Genomic DNA, 15,791 nt, shown 5'->3' with positions numbered 1-15,791 from the left:
CCCACCCTTAATCCTTGCTAGGCGCCAGTGTTCCTTTCGCCCCAGCTTGCTGGCCACCCCCATCCAGATCTCCCTAGACCCCTCCTCCCCTTACTCCAAACTGCTTGGCCACGCCTTGGACCCCTCCTCCCATCACTCCAAGCTGCTTGGCCCCTCCCCAATCAGTCTGTACTAAAGGCTCACCTTTCCCCCATTCTGATGCTGAGCTATTCTCAAGCTTAGAAGCTGAGACCCCTCATGCCCGCCCTGATGGGCGTCACCTGACCTGACCACCCTGGCCCCAGGCCCCACTCAGACTCTGAGTTTTCTAGACTGCCTCATGCTGCTCTTTCTTGTGAGCATCACCTGACCACCTTGAACCCTATTTAGATCACTGATGTTTGGGGTTCCTTTGGAGTCTGGCCTATATGCTTATCTTTAATAAACTTTCTCTGGCTGGAAGAAGATCTGAGTTGAATTCATTCAGGCAGATCCGTGCCGTGATTTGGGCTTTTTCCCACGATCTTGGGGTGCCTCAGTGCATCTAAGAGCACCCCAAAACCCCCCCTTCCATATGAAAAAATGTTCTAGATAATTATTTATTAGAGAAATGCAAATTAAAACAACCTTGAGATATCATTTTGTACCTATCAGTTTGGCTAAAATGATAGAAGGGGAAAGTGATAAATGTTGGAGGGATTGTGGAAAAATTGGGACACTAATTCGCTGTTGTTGGAATTGTGAACTAATCCAACCATTTTGGAGAGAAATCTGGAATTATGCCCAATGAGTTATTAAACTGCCTATACCCTTTGACCCAGCAATACCACTATTAGGTCTGTTTCCCAAGATGACTAGGGAAAAAGGAAAAGAACCTATATGTTCTAAAATATTTGTTGCAGCTCTCTTTGTGATGGCAAAGAATTAGAAATTCTGGGGATGTGCATTAATTAGGGAATGGCTAAACAAATTATGGTATATGATCATGATGGAATACTACTGTACTATAAGAAATGATGAGCTCAGTGATTTTAGAAAAACATGGAAAGACTTGCATGAAATAATGAAGAGCAAAATGATCAGAACCAAGAGAGCATTGTATACAGTAACAGCAATATTGTTTTGAGAATAACTTTGAAAGAAAAAAAACAAATTCGGACTCAGACACATAACACTTACTAGCTGTGTGACCCTGGGCAAGTCACTTAACCCCATTGCCTAGCCAAAAAAAAAAAAGAATAACTTTGAGTAACTAAGTTGTTTTTACTATTATAAATACCCAAATTAACTACGAAGGACCTATGATGGAAGATGCTATTTGCATCCAGAGAAAAAACTGATAAATAGAAGTATGTATAGTATGGTTTTACATATATACATATTTTGTGTTTAATGGTAGACATCTCTGGGTGGGGGGGGAAAGGGGAAAAAAGAAAGCTACATGATAATTTTATTATGTATTTTAAAGGAAAAGCAAGTTATACATAGTGGGTTTACAGTTTCATGTGCAATCTTCTTTTTTTTCTAGTCTACTTTATTATTGAGAGAAATGATTAGTAAATAAAACCAATTGTTAATAATGAGGAGATCCAGGATTTTTTCCCCTTCCTATTTCCTCATTCTTTACTAGGTCAAATCAGCCTCTGAAGAATAGGGTTAATAATCAGATTGGATTTAACATTTTCCTCAATCTTGTTAAGACCCCATCCAAGTGGGAAAGTTTAGATCTGATCAAAGGTAAAGAGATTCTAGTTTAGGTGAATTCCAGCCCATTCTGTTCTAGTCAGACAGGTCTGAGCTGAGGCAGACCCCCTCTGTCTAGATTGCCCTAGCAGGGGTTGTCTGGGTAGAGATAAGTCTCAGCTCCCCAGCCCTTTAGAATAAGCCCACCTCTCATTATAATATTCATTCTCTCATTAAATATTAACCAGAGTTGATTGCTGTCTGTAGGGAACACCCACTCTTCCAAGGGCATATAAGCATCAAGAGGCCTCTAGGAGGGTTCTTTGATTTATGAGAGAAAGCCAAAGAACTATCCTTTTATTAATTATTTGCTAGCCACAATTAATAAAATTATGTCTCTCAGACTTTTCATTCATCACATAACGGAAATATTTGTTTTACTTCTTAAGCTCCAAATTTTAAAAAATAACAATTAACTAATGCTAAAAAAAAGAAAGAAAGAAAAAAGAAATAGAGTTATTAATTAAAAATAAAACAAGAAGTTCACAGACCCCAGGTTAAGAACCTCTGGTCTAGAAGAACCTGGGCCAAGGTGAAGAGGACAGGTATTTGCTTTAATTTGTTGCCTACATTCGTAATCGAAGGAAATGCTGTTTCAATTAACGGTAAGTGAAAATAAAGATGTAGCTTTTTTTCTCCATCCAAGTTTATAGACCCCCCTGAAATCCATCCACAGACCCCTTGGGTATCTCTGGACTTCAGGATTAGAAGTCCTGCTCTAAACCTCTGATTTTCATAGGTTATCTATCCAAGTGACCATACAGGGTACAGCACCCTATTTCATCCCAGCCAGTCAGTTAATATATATTTATTAATTGCCGTCTATGTGCCAAGCATTGTGCTAAGTACTAGGGGTACAATGAAAGACAAAAGTTCACAGTCTAATGGAGGAGACAACATGCAAACAACTATGTACAGACTAGCTAGATACAGGATAAATTGGAGATAATCAACAGAGGGAAAGTACTAGAATTAAAGGGGATTGAGAGAAGCTTCCTATAGAAGGTAGGATTTCAGCTGGCATTTGAAGCTAGAGCAGCAAGGAGCTGGAGAGGAAGAGGGAGAGAATTCCAGTCATGGAGAACAGCGGAATGAAAATAATTCAGATTAATGAATACTGTTAAGTACTGTTATTCCCATTTTACATGGAATGAGAACTATCTCCACACCCACACCATCATCCCCTAAAAGAGTATTTGGAAATATTCTCTGCTTCCTTCCAGTAGATCAAGTGTGAGCACTAAGTGAGGGTGGGGGACAGCTTCCAAACTGACTCATCATTGGGTCAAATCTCTATCCATCAGATGATTTGGAGATGATTGAAGTAGAAACCTCACTAAGGTGAAATTGGTGACAATTCAGATCCATGCTGGGGTGACTTATCTTTTTTCTAGCAATTTTGCATAGTAATTTTTCTTTGAAAATATGGTGGTCGTATGTAATTGTTTCTCATTGTATTATCTATATACATTCTCACCATTATCATTGAGGTCTGGATAAGAAACTGAGCTTCATACAGACCCTGCTGCCATTTTATCTCAATGTATACATACACATATTCATGCATACATTTTAGTTGTTGAGTTGTTTCAGTGGTGTCTTACTCTTCATGACCCCATTTTGGGGTTTTCTTGGCAAAAATATTAAAATGGTTTGCCATTTCCTTCTCTAGCTCATTTTACAGATGAGATAACTGAGGCAAACAAGGTTAAGTGATTTGCCCAGGTTCACATAGATAATAAGTGTCTGAGGCCAGATTTGAACTCATGAAGATGAGTCTTCCTGATTCCAAGCCCAGTGTTCTATTTACTGCACCACCTAGCTGCCCCCATGCACACACACATATGTATATATTATACTTATATAGACACATACATGATAGGCTCCCAAAATCTCAATACATTTTGAAGCTTTAATAGCAAAACTCACTAAGACTTTTGAGATACTATATATGTATATGTATACATCTCTATATACATATATGTGTATATATTTGTGTGCAAATGTATACACATGCATGCATATTTGTATGCAATTTTATTTAAGGAGTCCTGCCTATTTGGGGCTAGCTTATATTCAGACAGACAGACAAATGAAGTACTTTTCACATACCCACAGCTCAGCTTAACTGATATCTAGATGGTGCTTTATGGTTACATGGCATTAGACCACTTTTTGTAGAGTCTTCCTAGAGAGGCAAATGCTCTCTGTGTAGGTACAGGACTGCCAGTTAGACAATGATACCCTGGACTGAGCACCCACCATGGGCATAGCTCTATATTTGTGTGGCCTCCTTGCCTCCTTACGTGGCTGTTAACTATTCTCAGGTCCATGGGTACTCAAGAGATATTTTAATCCACACCTCACAAGCCACTGAATCTCCCCCAACCAAGTTAGAATAAAACACATGGTAGAGTAAAAATACATTTACCTAAAATAGAATACAAGATAAATAACAGGGAGTGAAATCAACCAGCAAGAACTCTCACCACCCACTTCCACAATCTCCCATCTCCCCACACAAGACTCCTAGGAAGGATTGATTAACTGGGCTATCTTTCCAACACAGTAAGAGCAACATAAAGCCAGTCACTCCTGGGGAGGTGTTAGATTAGCATCACTGCTCCATCAGTCGCCCTGGGCTGCCCAGCATACAGTAGCAGGCTAGAGGCTTTCCTAGTAGGAAAGTAGATTAGAATCTGCAATAACAGAATTGGGTAGGCATAGGAAGTAAACGCTCATGCAAACTTCAGACCATGACTCTCACAATGATCAATGATGCTTGGACAAGCTCTGGAGCTCTAGCCAGATCGTACTGCCATTTTAATTCTGGTCGCTGCTGCTCTCTCAGTCTCATAGTCTGAGTCTCATTCCTCTGTTGTAGTCCCTAAAACACACACATTGAAAACATGGATTATCCATGCTGAATCTGTGGAGATGTGACATTGTCATCTGCTGAGTTAGCACAGGCTTCTGGAGAATGCAGCTAGGTAGTGCAGTGGGTAGAACTCTAGCTCTGGAGTGGGAAAGACAACTCTTCTGAGTTCAAATCCAGCCTCAGATATTTACTAGATGTGTGATTTACTAGCTGGGCAAATCACTTAACCCTGCTGGCCTCAATTTCCTCACCTGTAAAATGAACTGGAAAAGCAAATGGCAAACCAGTTCAGTGTCTTAGTCAAGAAAACCCCAAATGGGGTCACAAAGTCAGACATGACTGAACAGTTAACAAACTCCCCAAGCTCTTGTGAATGTATTTCTTTAAAAAAACATAAAGCTAACACATACTCCCTTACACTGGACTTTGTAGAGGACAGTCAGAAGAGAGAGCATACCTGGTCCTTCCCCTTCTGGGAGTTCTCAGTCTGATGTTGGCAGATATGATCTTTGCTTTAGGGAAACTCTTGGTCTTACGGAGGAGGCAGGACACTCCTTTTGTACCCAAGCAACAAGACCGAAAGTCATAAGTACAAATATGGATGAAGCCAGTGCAGATGTTGGCTGGATTAACATTTTCCTATTAGGTATTTCCAGAGTGGGGGAGAGTCAGAGGAGGGCAGTACATTGTAGTAGAAAGCACTGGATTAGGGAGTCACGAGATCTGGGTTCAAGACCTGGCTCCAAGAAACAGTATAGAGCAGAGATGTCAAATAGGTCTCATGTGACCTGCAACATTTTTGAGTGCAAATTAAAATGTTTAAAAAATATTTAACAAAATAAATAAGAAATACAATAAGACACAGAAAATATTAATTTGTGGTTTTTTAAGTCAATATTGCACTAGCAGGGATTCTTATGTGAGGTTTAGAGGCCCCCCATTTCTGTTTGAGTTTGACACTACCAATATAGAAACCTAAACTAAGTTGAATGTGGGATTGTATCCCAACGCTGGAACTTATGATCTATATGACCCTAGGTCCCTTCCTGCTCCTTAGTTTCTTTATGAGGAGTTTGGATGAAATGATCCCTAATCATTCTCCTCATTTTAAATCTTATGATTTACCTGTCTCATGACTTTGGGCAAGGTCATCCAAGCCTCAGTTCCCCTCTCTGTTAAATAGTAATATTTGCTCTTACAGAGCAAACAGAATTGCTGAAAGTAACCAGTGAACCATGGTATGTGAAAGCACACAAAGTATCATTATTGGTTTTGCAGTTTTTTCTGTCTGCTAGCTACCACTCTGGACTGTCTTGTGATAGGGGTTCCATGTGGCTCTGACAGCCCTGCCCTGCCCTGTACTGGGTTGGTCTGTTTCCCACCTAGAGACTCTTGGCCCTGCTCCTTCCTCCTCTGCCTTCTGACCTTTCTACTTTGTTTTGCAGCTCAATGAATAGTGTCCTAAGCTGAGCTAAAGAACTGGGCAGTGGTGCTAAGGCGTCAAGGTCAGACCGTGCAAGGTTGAAACACAGCACTGGACAAGGCCTGTCTCTCATCACCTTTAAAGGGAACCAGGGGATTCCCAGCAAGGAAGGGAACCCTTGATCCCCTGCTTGGCACTAGTCCTACCTGATCTGCCCCTTCAACTTCCTCCTCCCTATATTATCTACTTGGACAAGATCAATCTGATTTTATCAGTACTTTCCCCTCCCAGATCTTAATCCTTTGCATTAATTCCAACACTTAAGAGCTTCCTTAGCTATCTAATTTTATTTAACAAGTCTGTGAAGTAAATGGACTTTCCTGCTTTATGGGAGAGGTAACTGAGTTCCAGAAAGATTAAAAGATTTATTTAAAGTAATAGGATGAATCAGTGGTAGAACCAGGAAGCAATTAGTACCTAGGGCTCTGTCCAAGTATCCACACTGAGGCTCTTTATGATCAGATGACACCTTAGAAAGTAGAAAGTCCAAATCCCTGAATCGGTGGCTCAGGAAACTGAGACATAGACATTTCTGAGGGCACACAGATAGCAAGTAGGAGATCTGGAATTAGCATGCATCCCAAATTCAATGCACTTTTCGTCATGCTGCATGGTCTACCTCTCACATGGGACATGTATCCTCAGTTCTGGGGAGCACAGATATGCGCAAACATCCTTTGGCAGCCAAGAAGGTCAACTCTGCTTGAGTTATACTTCTCTTCTTTGGCCCTTATTTTCCTCATCTTTAGATCCAGCTCCACTCCTAACTCTCCAGAAATTACCATCTCCTTCTCAACAGCCTTGCCCTCCCATACCTACCCCACCCCCTTCCTTTTTCTAGCTCTCCTTTTTATGTTGTCTTTTCCCATTAGATTGTAAGCCCATTGAGCATAGGGACCATCTTTTTGGGTTCATATTTGTATTCTCAGGACAGTGTCTGGCACATAATAAGCACCTAATTATTGCTCTATCTATCTGTCTATCTATCTATCTAGACCCAAGGACCCCTCTTGCAACAAGGCACCATGGGAAGAAGGCTTTGCCAGGGTCGTCCTTTCTGCTCCATTGGCACGTACTATTGAACCTTGCCAGTCTGGGCCCAGGGCTCCATTCTAACTCACATTCCCTTCACCCCCAGAGAGCCTGGGCAGTTGGCAATGGGGAGATAAAGAGATTCAATCAGCTCTGTGGTCAGTAGACTATTTCGTTGGTGACAAATCATTCTTGTGAAAGAGGATTGCAGAAGCTAAGGTTTCCCAATTACTTGGGTTGGCCAGTTGGGGTTGTGGAGAAAGGTGCTAGTTTTCAAGAATGGTAAGGAACAGGAGGAAATAGGGAAATTTTTAATAACAAATGGCCTTGTCGTCCCTTTCAAGGTCATAGGATCATACATTTAGAGTTAGAAGAGACTTTGAAGGCCTTCTACTCTAATCTCCTAATTTTACAGATAAGGAAATGATTACTGAAGGAGATGAAGTGAATTGTTAAAGGTAGAAAATGCTAGATAGGTAGTAAGGCAGAATTTGAACCCCGGTCTTCTAACTTCAAAGCTGATCCCTTTTCCATTGTACTGTCTTCTACAGGTAAAAGTAGAGAAAGGAGGAATTTTAGAGCTAGGAGACTAAATCAAGAGTATAAAAGAAAGTGTGAATTAGATCTAGAACCAAGACCTATGGTATCAAATTTCAGCTTTTGCTTCACTACTGTGTGAGTTGGGTAGGTCACTTAGCCTCCTTAGGCCTCAGCTTCTTCATCTGGAAAATGAGTTGGACTAGTTGGGACATAAGGTCTTTTTTTTTTTTTAGCTCTAAATCTTGTAAAATGTTACAGGTCTCCCAAGAATCCTGGGGGAGTTAATTTTGAGCACCACCCTTCTTCCCCTTTTAACGTCTCCCTCAGGAACAATAATTGAATTACTATTACCACTCACATTACTAAAGGCATGACAACCTATTGCCCTATGACTACACTAACAATTCCTGTGGTTCTATTCCTTATCCTCAGTTCTCCACATTTGTATCTCTAGGCCTAGCATAGCTTCGTGCATTAGTATGTTCTTAACAAATATGTTGAGTGATTGGGTCATCATTTCAATTTATAAAACAGAGGGAGATCCAGGAAGGACTAGTGTTCTTATTGAATACCTGTTACATGTAGCCTCTACCTCATTGTGCTCTGGAGGTGCTTCCAAAAGCACCTGGAAGGCTATGTCATTGTGCTATCTATATCTCTTGAGGCACAGAAGAGGTTTATGTTCACCAAAAGTCAGTCAATAGGTTTTGTTTTTTGCTTAGGCAATCAGGGTTAAGTGACTTGCCCAGGGTCACACAGCTACTAAGTGTTAGGTATCTGAGGCTGGATTTGAACTCAGGTCCTCCTGACTCCGGGGCCAGAGCTCTATTCACTGGCCACCTAGCTGCCCTCAGTAAGTATTTATTAAGCACATACTATGGGCCGGATCTATGCTAATTTCTAGGGATTCCATAAGAAGCAAATCCAGTCTCTTCCCTAAAGGAGCTCATATTCTAACAGGGAACTCACATTCTAAGGTGTTCACTGCTGTCAGGGAAGATCTTTTTCCCAGAGTCCAAATGAAAGAGTGATTCCCTTGAGAAGATAAGGTCCTCTACAAGTTACTGTTTGCTGATAACACTGGATTTATTTTACCAAACCCCCAAATACTGAAGGGCTTCTTCATTGAGATGCCTCATTGAGGGAAACAACCCTTGTCAAGAAAGGGCCTGCCATCCCACAACCAACACCAGCTGTTGATCAACTTCCACCCGTGGACAGGTACGACCCAGGAGGAGCATTGCTACCCGGACCACCAACCCTGCTACCAGTCTGACTCCCACAAGCATCTTCTAGGGAACAAACCTTGTAGATTCTAGCTGGAAATTTCCTAAGCAGGTGCTATAGTCCCCAACTCCTCAGTAGACAATACTATTAAAGACCAGAGAAGAAAACTCTCACTGCCAAAGTCCTTTCAAACAGTTAACATCAGAAATAGATATGATTTTTGTCAGTGGAAATGGCGTAAAAGAAGAAGCATTTGTTGCAGTAACCTAAGGACCATGAGTAGCTAAAACCTTCCATATGTATTGTCTCCCTCATTAGAATGTAAACTCCTGGGGCAGCTAGATGGCACAGTGAGTGGATAGAGCTCTGGCCTCAGAGTCAAGAGGACCCGAGTTCAAATCCCATCTCAGACACTTGGTACTTGCTAGCTGTGTGCACTTGACACTTACTAGCTGTGTGACCCCGAGCAAGTCACTTAACTCTGATTTGTCTCACCAAAAAAAAAAAAAGAATGTAAGCTCCTTGAAAGCAGGGATTGTCTTACCTGTCTATTTGTGTCTCTAGTGCTTACTTAGCACAGTGCTTGCACATAGTAAGTGCTTAATAAATGCTTTATTTATTTATTCAGTAAGCTTTTAATAATTGCTTTTTATTCATTCATCAGAAGAGATTGAATCCTCACCACAAACAAATAAACAAACAAACAAAAAGTGAATGTCCCACTGTCCAAACTGTGACAAGTAGTTTAATGGGCCATTAGATTTCGTTAATGATTACATTAGTTCATCAATACATAGATCCTAGAGAGGCACTTAAGATGATCAATGATTCCACCATTGAAAGAGGATTGGATTGAACTTGAGAAACTGTATAGTACTTTTGGTGATCCCAGTTACTTCCAGACCCAAGACCCCACTTATTAACACCAATACTCTTCCAGTGATGCCATGCGGCTACAAATCATGGCACACTCCAATTTCCAAAAAATAAAAATTATGAGTGACCCAAAAGGGCAGTGGAGGGACTATGGGAGGAATAGGTGGGTATAGCATATTGCCAAAAATGATACACCCATTAGAAGTGGCATAAAATGAATGAATGAATGAATGAATGAAAAACATATGTTAAGTGATAATAATGCGACAAGCCCCATACTAAGTATCAGCATAAATGTGATCACAAGTCTTTTGGAAGTATAATCACCAGAGCACCAATGATACAGTATATTGCCCATCATCTGAAAGACTGGTGATGGCAGAGTGGCAGAGACATACATTTTTTGGACACAGTGGCAGAGACATACATTTTTTGGACACAGTTACGTAGGGATTTGTTTTGCTTGATTGTACACATTTGTTAACAGGGTTTTCTTTTTGATGTCAAGGAGTGGGGATAAAAGGGGATAAAAGAGAAAGAAAATAGATTTTTGTTCATTGAAAGAAAAATAAAATTTAATTTAAAAAAGAAAGTATAAGCAACCCTGATGCATCCACTGAATTCTATACATAGCTACATCTGTAAGGCAGGGGAGGTTTTTAAAAATATATATTTGTTATTAGAAACTTAACAATCATTAACAAATATGAAAATTTCAATATGCAAAGAACATAAAAAGATGATTGTCTATGAAACCATGAACTTCAGTTCCATAGCTTGTTTTTGAAGAGCATATTAAATTAAACAAGATAGTAACAAATTGCCCTGTTTGTTAAGTCCTCTGTTGAATATTTCTTTCTACGTATTTTAAAAACACATTATTGATGATTCTTTCTTTCTCTCTTCTTCTCCCCTCCCCACTCCACTCCTTTCCTTTTCCTTTTCTTTCATCTGTACCACTACCTATTAATTCTCCTCCCTCTATACAATCCCTCCTTTGTAAAGAAAAAAAAAATAAGTATAGTAAAGAAAAACATTGCAGACATTGGATATGTCTGCAAATGGATGTTTCATTCCAAACCATAGGATCATAGATATAGAGCTGGAAGAGACCTCAGAGGTCAACCAGTCCAATCCCCTTATTTTGCAGATGAAAAAACTAAGGATAAGGGAAGTCAAGGGACTTGTCCAATGTCACATTGATAGTATGTATCATCGGGGGACAGGTGGATTTAAATCCAGGCCCTCTGACTTGAGAGCCAATATTCTCTCCACTGGGAAGTCTAATGCCCCTATAAATGGCAGATGTAGGCCCCTGATAATTCTCTGAGATTGCCCAATCTTTCAGGTAGTTGCTATGGGGAGGTCTTTCGCCCAACCATCAGCCTCTGTTTTTCCTGAACACAAAGATCTTGTAGCAGGGAAGATTGATCCAACATGACTGTAATGACTGTAAAGTGTGTTCTGAGGCTATTAATTCTATTCACATTCACACTGGTGAGTCAGGCACCCCAAAGAATGGTACTATGTTCCCTCAGGGACCTCAGGATATCCCTGAGGGCTGAAGGGTATCTTTTCTAATGGTGTAGGCTCTCAAGTCCCCACTAGTGTGCTTCCCTTACTAAGACTGTAAGTGGAGAATAAATTTAGTCAGCCAACTTTAAGTAGCTTTTAGGAAGAGAGCTTTATAGTAGGCATAATAAGAACAATTACAACAAAATATCTCCTCAAAAATCTGTGACGCTCTCTCCCCAAGTACATACAGAATCCAGGGGAAAGTAGAAAGGAAATAAACATTTATTAAGTACCTACTGTGTGCCAGGCATTGTGATAAGCACTTTATAAATATTATCCCATTTGATCCTCATAACAATCCTTTGAGATAGGTGCTATTATGATCCCCATTTGACTGTTGGGGAAACTGAGTCAGAGGTGAAGTGACTTGCCTAGGGTCACACAGCTAGCAAATGCCTGAGGCCAGATTTGAACTTGAAACTTCCTGATTCTAGGCCCAGTGATCTATCCACTGTGTCACCTAGCTGCTGCTGCAAAGTGACAAAATGGTGACACAGCTCCCGGCTCCTGGAAGTACTTTTCTCCCTTGCATGGAGTACTCAAGAAGTTCCCCTAAGGAATAATGTAATTTCTCTAATGGGTTCCACGGGAGCCATTAATCTACATCTTGTCTGTCCTTGGATCCCAATATAGATGTTGCCATCAGCTGATCTGAGGGTTCTAAGACACCAGCAAGAAGGCCCAAGTCCTCCATATCTGTCAAAGCTTGCAAGGTCCCCCTCTGACTAAACCACAGACGGTGAGGGTAAGAGTAGGGGAGCAGGGGATGAGGTGAAGAGAGAGAAGCCCAAGCCAAAGCCAAGGTCTCTCCCCTTCCCCCCCAGCTAGTTCCTCCTCAGGGGTTTTAATGGAGGGCCCCACTTGCCCCTTATCTGAAATGATTCAGGGTCCAAACTAGATTGATTTTGATGACCAGATTCCCTCAGATTTACCACATTTCCTAGGCAACTCCAGTTCCGAGGAGTTTTCAAACTTAGTCTAAAGTCTATGATTGAAATCGATGTATTGATTAATTGAAAACCTTCTTCCCCCCCCACACCCACTCATCTTATCACTTACTTTAAGTCATTAATTTTCCTTGGTTTGCTCCATCACCCACTTTTACACAATCTCGTTTAATTCTATTAATGCCACATTCTCTAGAAGAAGTCCCAAAGAGTTTGTCTTATCATCCTGGCCACTTATATGTCACAGATCACTTTCACCCTTTCTGTGAGGATCCCCATGGTCTCAGACACATGGGGTCTGTAGAGGAGGGCATTTGTATTATACAGAGGTAACCAGGTGGCTCAGTGGATAGAGTTTTGGACCTGAAGTCAGGAAAAATAGAGTTCAAAACTGGCCTTAGGCACTTACTAGTTGTGTGACTCTAGGCAAGTTACTTAATCTTTTATCTGCTTTATTTTCCTCATCTGTAAAATGAGGATAATAATAGCACCTATCTGGAAGGGTTGTTGTAAGGATCAAATGTTGTTGTTCAGTCATTTTCAGTCATGTCTGACTCTTGGTGACCCCATTTGGGGTTTCCTTGGCAAAGATAATGTAGTGGTTTGCCATTTCCTTTTCTGACTCATTTTACAGATGAGGAAACTGAGGCAAACAAGATTAAGTGACTAGCCATGGTCACATAGCTAGTAGTGTGTGAGGTTGAATTTGAACTCAGGTCTTTCTGACTCCAGGACAACTAGGTGGTGCAGTGAATCGAGCACTGGACTTGAAATCAGAGAGACTCATCCTCAAAAGTTCAAATCCAGCCTCAGGCATTTACTGGCTATGTGACCCTGGGCAAGTCATTTAACCCAATTTGCCTCAGTTTCTTCATCTGTAAAATGAACCAGAGAAGGAAATGGCAAACTACTCCAGTATCTTTGCCAAGAAAACCCCAAATGGGGTCACCAAGAGTTGGACAGGACTGAACAACAACTTCCTGACTCCAAGCCTGGCACTCTATCCTCTGCCCCACCTCACTGCCTGTAGGACCAAATGAGATAACATTTACAAAGTGTTCTGCAAACCTTCAAGTGCCTTACAAATGCTAGCTATTATTAATTACATCCATCTTCTCTTGTTAGTAATGCAGGTTGAACCCATAGTTGGCTGATGATGCCACCCATCTCTGATTACCCAGCATCTGATGATGCTGGACTAAGCATCCAACTCAGTGCTGGCCCGAATACATTAGTGACTCATTGTCCAGTCATACTTTGAATTGAGTTACCACATACATGATCTCAGAGGCTGTCCTTGACCTTATTCTCCATTATTTTCCTGGCATAAAAGAAATCCCATGCCCTCTAGACTGGCATCAGTGAGTAACACAAAGAGATTGCTAAACTCTACAAATGGCAGCCCTGGCACGTGAATATAGCAGGTGATCAGGCCCTTGAAGGCCTATTCACATTTCTCATCCCAATAATTTATCAAATAGTGTCAGAGAGTAAAGACCACTTTAACTTTTTTTTTGACCCTTTTGTTTCTCTTTTTTCCATCAGCCATAAGCCCATGAATGAGATTGTAGAGAGGCTTGGTAACGATGGTGTCATTCTTCATAAATTTCCAATGACGGCTACTAAAACCTAGAAAAGACTTCGGCTCTTAACAATTTTGTGGACACAGTCAGGTGATGAACACTTCTGTCTTCTCACGGCCAGAAATTCACTCTTGGCTGAGATGCGATATGATCCTACATACTTAACAGAGGTTCTGTAGATCTGATACTTTTCAGTTGACAGCTTTGGACCAGTGGTTTCCAGTCAATCTAATCTTCTCACTGGCTTTTCCCTTTGCTCCTCCAATGTTTTTCCAAATACAAGATCATCTAGGCATACCGACACCACTAAATTATTCCATCCACAAATTGAAGTGGACTATCACTCATAGGCCTCAAAAATATGAAGACATGGCATGACATACGATATACCTTTATCCTCTTGTTCAAAGTCTGATAACCCTCTAATATAATGCCACCCTCCAATATAATGCCACCCTCCTGAATAAAGTTCTGGGCCTTGAGTTGGCCAAGTTAAAATCCAAAGGCAATGAAAGGAGAAGAGCAGGGGTATAATTGTTGTTGTTCAGTTGTTTTTTCAGTTGTGTCCAGCTCTTCTTGACCCTATTTGAGGTTTTCTTGGCAAAGATACAGCGATAGTTTGTCATTTCCTTCTCCTGCTCATTTTGCGGATGAGGAAACTGAGGCAAACAGGGTTAAATGACCTGCCCAGAGTCACACAGCTAGTAAGCATCTGAGGGTGGATTTGAACTCAGGCATTCCTGACTCCAGGCCCAGCACTGAGCCAACCAGCTGCCTCCCATTTCCAGTAGCCCAGAGTTAATTATAGCCCTGGGGCAGCTCTGCTTGCCTTAATCAACTGTAGAAGGAAATGGCAAATCACTCCAGTCTTTGCCAAGAAAACCCTAAATGCCATCACGCAGATTCAGACAAACATAATTGAATAACTAACAACTGGAAATGGGAACCGAAGTTCAGAGACAAGAGGGGGGAATACAGGGCTGCAGTTTCTCTTAGCTGGGTCCTAAATTTGCATTCACTTTTCTTTCTCCACAAGAAATGAACGAGGTGTTTTGAGAAGTATTGGAAAGTTCCTGCCAACAACATGGCGTCAGACAGAAAAGGACCAACCATGGGATCTTCTGTCTTCATTTATGTTCCCATGCTGTGAGATGCAGAATCCTGGGTGCATAACTCCTGAGTCCTTCATCTAATTATTGGCCTTGTTAGATATCATGAGTTGCATATCAGTGCTGAACTCTGCTCTATTTTCTACATTCCTTTACCCATTTACAGGAAGAACAGCCTGTGGGAGGACTTAACAATTGAATAGTCTTTCCTGGAACTTCTAGGTTCAGAGAGTGTCTGTGTACTGCCTGGGGGAGGGTTGGGGGGGGGGGGGAATCCTCGGTCTAGGAGAAGCCCAGACCACTATTTCAGGACAGACTCCAGCCATGCTTCATTTCATTCATACCTCAACTCTCCAGACTTCTTGTCTTTCTCCTCCTCCAACCACTTTATCCTTGTGTAGTACTCTCCCATCCCTCCTTTCCAGTTGTCTTTTATGTATTTCTTCTAGGGGGAAGGCAAACAAAAGGCATGGGGGAGGGAGAGGGGAACCAATCTAAACTGCCACTTGCCTTTGGCCAGCAAGCCAAGAATGTTTTTTACATTTTTAAATAAAGTTTTACTGTTTTATAAAATGTAAAAACCATTCTTAGCTCTCCAGATGTCCAAAAACTGGTGGAAGGTGGGATTGAGCTGTAGTGTGCCTAGCCCTGCATCAGAATATGAGCTCTTTGAGGGTAGGGAATTTATTGCTTGTTTATATTTGTATGCCCAGCACTTAGCACAGTGCCTGGCTTGGTGAGGGCTTACTAGAGTGTGTAAATGCTTGATGGCTCTATCTATCTATCTATCTATCTATCTATCTATCTATCTATCTATCT

This window comes from Vombatus ursinus, unplaced genomic scaffold (assembly GCF_900497805.2).
Source record: "Vombatus ursinus unplaced genomic scaffold, bare-nosed wombat genome assembly UNPS02014797.1, whole genome shotgun sequence".
NCBI lineage: Eukaryota > Metazoa > Chordata > Mammalia > Diprotodontia > Vombatidae > Vombatus > Vombatus ursinus.
The sequence above is the reverse complement of the archived record's forward strand: the minus strand, read 5'-3'. Positions refer to the sequence as shown.